Here is a 9226-nt window from a genome sequence, read left to right on the forward strand (position 1 = left end):
TACAAGATTATACAAAAATGATTGAGGAAATCATGATGCACTTTCAAAATTAAAGACATAGTTCTATCCCATTTTTATTTTAATAACTTCAAAATGTGCAGTTCAATGTGAAGTTCAACTAATAACCCCATCATGAGATCTGCAAGTGAGAAATTTGTATCATGAATTAGTGTCTTTACATTGAAAGGTGTTTCTACATCACATTCATGTGAGGAAGTATCATACTTTGAATATACGTTACTATTGCCCTAATCCTAGCTTCCTCCCTCATTAGTTTGACTTGTAAATCTATCAAAAATCTAACCTTCACAAAATGATTAGAGCTAGAACTCGGTTCAAGTACTAAGTGACTAGCACTATTTTTCAAGTCTTCATCAATCTTGACCAGCTTTTCCTTTATTTCCTTGGTGAAAATTGAAGTATCGTATAGTTTTTTGTTTAAAGAGAAAACATTATTTATAGCTCCTTCTAGTGTAGCAATAAGAGTGAATAATTCCACTTGATCAATGTAAATCTTCTTGGCTACATTTTCCAAGACTTTATTCTCAAATTTCCTTTTTACATTTTGCAAAAGTTTATCCTAGCCATCTAAATCCTTATTGAATTTATGCACAACATCAATTAATTTCTCAATGATATGGGCTTTATCATTTACCTCAACTTTCATTTTGTCCAAAAAATTGTCCATCATGTCTTCAAGAAGCTTTCCTTTGTCCTTTTCTACCTTGATTTTCCTTTGCTAAGCCCTTTTTTCTCCATAGTTCATTCAAGATCTACATCTATTCAATAGAGAGATTAGATTGATCCCAATTTGGAATCAAAATCTTTGTATCAAAGTCAATCTCTTCTAAAACCTTTTCTTTTTCCTTTCCCTTGGCACTCGGAGATAGTATAATTTATTTACCTTTGTCTTCATCCTTCTTCTCTTCTTCACTCAGTTGACTCTTGCTTTCTTCTTTACTTCCTTTGCCAACTATGTCCTCATCCTTGCCTAATTTTTTTTTTTGGTTATGCTTGGCCCAAAGGTAGTCAAAGTCTATTTCTTGATTGCTACTTGGGTTGATGCAGGACTTTATTTCTTCTTCTCTTTACTCTCTACCTTTTCTGAATTTGATGGAACAATGGCTTGGCTCCAAGAAGTGGGTAGAGAGGCTATTACTATAGCTACCATCATCTTTGAATCTAATTCTTCAATAGTTTGTACATCTAGTGTTTCATCTTTATCTACCTTATTCTCTTCCTCAAAAATGATTTTTATTAGAAAAAATTTGAAATGATTTGAATCTAGGATTTTTCTTTTTTTCATGCTTGGTCATGGCCTCCTTGATTTCTTCTTTAGTAAAGTGTAGCATGACACTTTTCAACATTTTTTCTCTAATGTTCCTTTGTATCTTCATAGCATTTATCCATCTTTATGTCACTACCTTTAGTAAGACTTCTGGAGCTTGGCTTTTCATCTCGTTAAGAACATATTTCTATCTTGCCATCTTTTCAACCAAAGCATCCTCCATCTACTACTACTTCTCCTTGCTCCTAGATTCATATCTAATATATTTTAATCCAGCCATACCACTTCCTTCCTTCAATCTTTTCAATTGCTTCTCAAAGGATAGTGGGGGCTTCTTTAGTTGGATGATAGGTGTATTTTCTTCTTCTTCTTCATCATCACCCTCCTAAAGCTTCAATTTCCTCCTTGACTTTATGTTAGTGGTGATCACAAGGGTAGCTACCTTCTTAGGTGTATCTTTCTTTGGTGCAAACTTGATCACTTTTCCCTTCTTCTTTGTAGGTTCTTCTTCTTTTTCTTCCTCCTCTTCTTCTTCATCCTCCCCTTTTCCCTCAGTGAGCATAAAAGGGTCATCCTTCTTGTCTAATTTCATCTAAATATTTCCCATTCTTTTCTTTCCTCTCTTCAAAATTTGTGGGATCTCTATTTCTAGAGATCATATGGCTTTAGTCTCCTCATATGTGCTAAAATATGTAGCCTTAGGGTCAATTGGCTCATTTAGTAGAGCCTCAATGATATCTGAAGTATCATTAATGTTTACCTCATGCCCCAAAGGTTTTACCCATGCTATCCTAGGTATAACTACTTGAATGTGAGTGTTGTCACAGTCAACTGGGAAGAAAATATCTTGTTCATACTACTTAACTATCTATTGAGGAATCTTGAACTTGTTCTGCATCTTTTCCTTAAAATTTTCAAAGTATGCATCCATAATGCCATCAAAATTTTCTCCTAAATCATTAATGAAATCATTGATATGGTATATAACAGGTCTATCCTTTCTCCAAACCACATTACCTGTAGAAGGGAAGAAAATTTGAACATAGAAAAACAAATGTACCAGAAGAGAACCAAACTTACAAACATTCTTCTTTGATGCCCAAATGCTCTCAATGTTCTTTCCTAGTTGGCTTAGCTACAACTCGGCTAGGTCAAAAGACATATTATTCTTCACAACCTTGTAAGTTAGGTCAACTACCTTATAGGGTACACTATTAGGTCTACTCAAGCTATAGATCTTGTGGGAAATTACATGGATTCCAAACTTGATCTCCATGTCTATGACATTGTTCAATTTCATACCCCTATCATCCCACACTACTAGGATTTTCTTTGCAAGCTCGCATCGAGCTAGGGATTTGGTAGTTTTAGGTATATCTAACATAGGGTAACTTATGACTCAATGGATCATCTTCTTTGTGATATTCACCGATTGCTCAAGCCAGAAGGACATATCATGAACCCTACTTAAAACATATCTGATCCACTTTACTTGAGAATTCCTCAGCATGTACAGTGCATGAGTCAAACCCTTGACTTCCAAATGTCTTTGCTTAGGTTTTAACACTCCATTCTCACACAATGCATTATATGCCTCATTTAGCTCAAAAGAACCTAATTCTTGAATCATGCAATGATAAAATGACCTAATGTCATGGATCAACAATACCTTTGGAGGAATGACTGAGTAAGCTCCCAATGGGCCTTTCTACTCAGGAATTATAGGATAAAGCTTGAATTTTGGCCTTTCTACTCAGGAATTATAGGATAAAGCTTAAATTTTGGTGCTTCACATACAACATTCTTCAACAACATCTCAGAACCCTTCTTCTCCTTTTCACTAGAGCTAGATGCCATTTCACTCAATAATGAATAATTATGCTGACTAAAAACCTTTCTAGTCAAATGTACTTTTGTAAATTTGCTCCAACAATAATTTTCTCTTGATCACTTTGGGTTCAAAATTTGTTCTGCTCAAACTAGTTTCTAAAATCATGGTGAAAAAATGAACTTCTAATTGCATCTTTTATACAAAGTTAAACTTTTAGGGTCTAATAAATGTTCTATACTTGGTAGGTGAGAAGTGTCTACAAGGTCTTTGAACTTAAGCTTGGCATGAACTGAAGCTTAGTTAGAACTAGTTTCTAACTTGGTTTTGCTTGGTGATGCTTAATAGCTTTGTTATAGCTGAATTTTAACTTGGTTAAAACATAGTTCCCTTCACTTGTCTTAGTGCATCTTTGTATGCAGATTTAGACTGATCTTTCTTGCTTATTTTGATCCAATGTAGGATCTTCTTTGTATTTATAGTTTTAGCCATCTCCTTGAATACTTAGTTGGATGTGGATGCTTCACCCAACTTGTTGTTTTGGATGATAATAGCTTCATCTTCTTGCCTTATGTTTTCCTCTAATTTCCTTACCCATTTTTGATTCATATGAGTTTTGATCTTTTCAGCCTTTGTTTTCCCTTTATTCTCTTCACCAGAATTTGTTGTATCTCAATTCATACAATTTCTTCCCAAGTGACCTATCTTTTTGCATACATAATGTCTTACATTACAATATATTTTCCTAAAACATGTTCTTACACAATTTTCTCCAATGTGGCCATATTATCCACATAAATAACATCGTCCCCATGTGTTGTAGTCCCAACAAATAAATGATCTTTTTTCTAGTTCCATTGTGCTAATTATTCGTATTCTATTAATTTGATCTACACTCTAAAGATTTGTGACCATGCTTGTGGCATGTGAAACAATTTCCTTCAAACTTTGATCTACCTCTACATTCATTTGCCTTGTGTACATATTTGTTACAATTATAACAATGACCTTTGAACTTGGGTTGCAAAGTGTTACTCCAACAAATGTTTGATGTATGACCTATTTTTCCACAATTGTTACATGTAGGCCTTTTTTTCTTTTGTGCTCCTTGTTGTGATGATTCTCCTTGATTAGTATACCCTAAGCCAATAATGCCTTTAAGTCTATTCAAAGTTTGTTCATACAATTGATTCACACTTTTTTGTGACCTCAACCTTCTTTCATTGAGTTCCTTTTCAAATCTTGTCTCATCTTGGTTATTGATATCTTTACTCTCAATCCTAATCAAATGAACATCATGGGTGAATTATTGCAAAAGAGAGCTAAGTAACAAAAGCTTAGAGAAGAGAAGAGAAAGAAAAACCAAGTGCTTGAAGATATAAAGGACATATTTGTAGATGCACTAAGTATTGAGGTTGATAGTACACAACCTATTTTGGATCAATTAGTAGAATTTTTCTAGAAATTCATTGAAGACTTGAATGGACATGATAAGCTACTACAAAGAGTAGAAAAACAATTTTAGAACAAGGTATTGGAACAAGCGGCACAAAAAATTGCAATAAACCAAGTAGAATTGTCTAGTACTCTTGTTTCATTGGAGACATCTATAAATAATGTCACTTCATTATTTTTTAAGTTGTGTAACACATTTATCTTCACACAAGTGCACACCAACTATCACTTGACCCAAGCCATAATTCTGCTCATTATTCAAAGATTAGATTTCTAACAAATTTGCAAGCATAATTACTAAATGAAGAAGCCAGGATCAGGGCCACACTTGCAGAAATCCAAGACATGATTCTTCCAAACATGGATGGATTGCAGACACACATTACACATGCTAGGACACTCATCTATGACAATAAATTCTCCGTAGTTGATCACATGATGGAGTTGTCAATAGAAGTTCAAATTGCATTGCATGCAAGCAAGGTGTTACAAGAAAAATGGGACAAGAAAATGACATTGATCCTGAAGATACACTCTAAATTCTTTTCACATTTTGGTATTAACATATAATATACACCTTTGGCATTTATGTCAAAAAGGGGGACAAGTAAAGTATAGATGAATGTATATATGTATAAAGAGGGAGAAGTATATGTAAAGAAATGTAAAGGATACATGTATGGCAGAGCAATACTCCAGGTATATGTATGAGAGAATAGTATTGTATTGTACAGATGAGTAGAAAACATCTTTTACAAAAGCAATTTTGAAAAATCTGAAAAATAGAGTATGTTAACGAGTTGTAGACACATAATGGAATTAAAAGAATGTTTTGACTTATAATTTTGAGTATTCTATTTTTGGATGATAAGTATTTTTGAAACTAATGCCAAAGGGGGAGATAGTTAAGGTCAAATTTTCTATTAGTGACTCACACTTAGTCAATATAGAGTTGCTACCGAGCTTTAGAACCTATGTACAGTTTATGTTGAGTGTGTTTACTAAGTTGTTTAGTGCAAGTGATGGAGACTCCAGCATTAATCAAGTTCCATAGAGTTAACCAAGTTTCACAGTGTTAACCATGTTCTCTAGTGTCTAATGAGCCAATAGTGTTAGTGATGTGAATCTAGTGTTGATCGAGTCATGGAGTGTCAACCGAATGATTCAGTATATGTTGAGTTTTGTAGTGTTTACCAAGTCACGCAGTGTTGATCAAGTTCAAGCTACTTGGAAGTGATTAGTATGAACTGAGCCTCTTCATCAATTGAGTGCCAGACAATGTTGAGTGTCGGCAATGGTTGCCAAGTATCAAAACATCACTAAGTTTGTCTTCAAAACCTAAGTTATAGCAATTGGGCCAGCTTTGTGAATTTTGGTGAAACTTGTATTGTAGCTAACTCTAGTACATTGTGATTTGCATTGGTATATATGTAATTCATTATATCATATCCAAATATGGAGTGTAAGCATATGATGAGCAAAAGTGTGAATTAAAGAATGCTACAAGTAGTATACGGGACATCAAAGTAGTATCTATCATAACAAGGTGATCATTACAATTCAAGGAATCTCAACCAACAAATCAAAGTTGCAAATCAAAGATCAGCTACTTTTTTATCCTAACATGTGTATCAATCAAATCCTTTAATAGGGTAAAATTAACAATCTTTGAAAAATCTCTTTACTAAGTGCATACTTCATTGTATGTTTTGCAAATCCTATAACAAGGTGGACCTTACAGTTCTTATTGCTCCTAATAGGGCAGATCATCAGTTGTGATCCTTAAAAGGCCAACTTTATACTATAATACTAAATCTTGTGGGTATCATCCCCACTCCAGTTTTACTTTCTCTTTGGAAGGTTTTTGGGTCACCATAGCTTGTGTCAAATTGCTATGAATGTTTATTTGCTTTCATTCTTTCATGCAATTAGATCATAATATTATATGAAGGATTAAGTGGTGAAATAAGATTAAGTTTTATTGGTTCCTGATTCACCCCTCCACTCTTAGTAACCTTGCCTACCTCATATTTCCAACAATTCTTTGTTCTTAGATTGATGATTTCATGATTTGTATTATCTAGCTAATTTGTCATGTTTGCATGATGTTGAGATAGTTGTTAGATTTCATTGGTCTTTTCTTCTAGTCTTTTTTAAGTAAGCTTTTATCTTCATCTGCTATTTCTCTATCATTCACTATTTTTTTCTTTTGGTCCACAACTTCGCATAGCCTAACTAGGTGACTTTCCTATTCTCACTTCAATTTTCTTACTTCTTCTTGTAGAGAGGCATTCCTTCTTAGTAGATCTTCTATGGTTGCATTTGCTTCTTTTAAACTTATTTCTCTATGAAGGTCTTTTATTTGTTCTTCTATGTATAGATTGGCATTCATCTATATAGCCAATTCTTTTCTTCTTTTCAGAGAGTGAGTGAGTTTCTCCTTGAGTTTCTTTACTTGTTCCATATCTATATGTAAATCAAGTTTGCCATTCTCAATAGATTTCTTTAACTTATACACTTTCATTTCCTTAGATCTTTATTCTCAAGTTATTAAGCCTTTGATAGGATAACCTTGCCCAAATACCAATGATTGGAAATGTAATGACATACAGGTGACTAAGAGGGGATCAGGGGTGAATCGGGAACCACTTAAAACTTTTCACTTGAATATTTTACTTTACTTTATTAGATTGTCTAATCTAATATCATGTATGAACATAAAGCAATAAATAAATCAATCCCATTACACTTTGACACAATATTTGGTAACCTAGAAACCCTCCAAGGAGAAGGTAAAACTAGGGTGGGGATGACATCTACCATGCTTCACTACTGTAGTAATAAGGTTGGCCTGTTAAGGCTTACTACTGATCTACTCTATTAGGAGTATGAAGGATTGTTATGAAAGGATTTTACAATATAATGAAGTATGTACTCTATTAAGAGATCTTGCAAAGGACTGTTAGGTCCACCTTGTTGGAGGATTTACCTGATGCAATTTTTAGGAATAAATTAGTAGGATGATCTTTTTTTGCAACTTGATTTTCCAATATAGATTCTTTGAAGATTGTAATTACATGACTATGATAGATATGTCTCTTTTCTATCCTTTATACCGCTCTATAGCTTGTTTACTCAATTAGCTCTACCTTCTTCTTGTTTTCCATATTCATTTGCTTCACTTTCTTATAGCTTTTTCATTCATATTTTTTACTTCTCATGCTTACTCATGCACTTAAACAAAATAATTTAACTTTCTTATATAACCATTAAACAATATTTTCATTCCAAGAGGTGTCTTTATATAACCTATCTAGTGAGATCAACCAATTCTCAGCATCATATCTAGTACCTTCTCTGTTGAAAAGTTTGACTTTGACCCGTAGTAGATCTTTCATCTGGATGGATTGGCTAGACTACCTTCTACTTTCAAGGTTCCTCCCTTTAGGACTCCTAGACCTATCTCTATCTCCATGCTCTGAATGATGAGCTCTATCCTGCAAAGGTAGACACACTAGGATCTCCTTGACCAAATCTCTAGTGATTAGTCCTTTTGTCTCAAGATGTTGATTAACACTGTTGTCCCCTCTAGCCTCTTCCTGAATAGGGTCTCCTAAATGGACCAAGGAAGGGCTACGGTGACTAACTCTCCCATGACTTCTACCATGTCCTAAGCTACAACCCCTAGCAACAGATCTAGAACCAGATCTAGAACTAGAAGTCATCTCTCCTACAACACCGAAACACAAGAACGACATCTAAAATTCATCATAAAACATAAGGTCATAACTTACCAACATAAAGAAAGAATCTAGAAAGTGTTATAAGTTTCCTAATTCCATGTTCAGAATTTGTATTGTTTCTAAGTTTGTTGTTCAATAGTTTGGTTTCAAGTTTAGTGTCAATATAAGTTTTTCATTTAAGTGAGTTGCAAGTTTACTAATTGCTCAAGTGATGGTGTACATTATGCCCAGAGTTCCCAATGTTGAAACTCGGCTCTGATACCAGATGTAACATCCTGCTTGGGAACCCAAGAGAAATAAATCTAACATGTTACAATGTTTAATGAACTATTTTTTTTTTAAAGTTTGAACAACATCAAGATAACATTAATGCAAAAGCAATATGAACATACACATCAAATACACATTAGCAATTACAGATAAAGTTTCAATTCCTCAAGGGTTCCTTTACATTGACTCACATTTAAGAAGTTTAAATTAACTAGTTTAAGTTTCAATTACAATGTCTCCTGAACATAAAGAAATAATAGATGCATAATCACATAAGAAAATACATAAGTATAACTAATACAATGAAAGTACATCCAATAAATAACATCCATTGCACATGTCATAGGGTATGTGAGAATAGATACAATACATCAAAATCCATGATAGGATATATACATCAACTAAAAAGAAGTCTCTAAGATAAGAATAAGAATGATAAAGGTACATCTCCTGCAACAAACATCCAATAGCTAACAATGTGAGGGGGGGACCCAAATTGTAAGAAGACACTACCTCTTGACTGTGTGGTCACCTAGTCAGGTTTCCACTCCCAGTGTGTAGGGAAGATACTGAATGATCCACATATGACTAACCAATCATAAAACATTCCTAGGCAAGGAATTCCTAATAGACAAAACTACC

This window comes from Cupressus sempervirens, chromosome 2, assembly GCF_028749045.1.
Source record: "Cupressus sempervirens isolate cs-2001-9-10 chromosome 2, ASM2874904v1, whole genome shotgun sequence".
NCBI classification, from domain to species: Eukaryota; Viridiplantae; Streptophyta; class Pinopsida; order Cupressales; family Cupressaceae; genus Cupressus; species Cupressus sempervirens.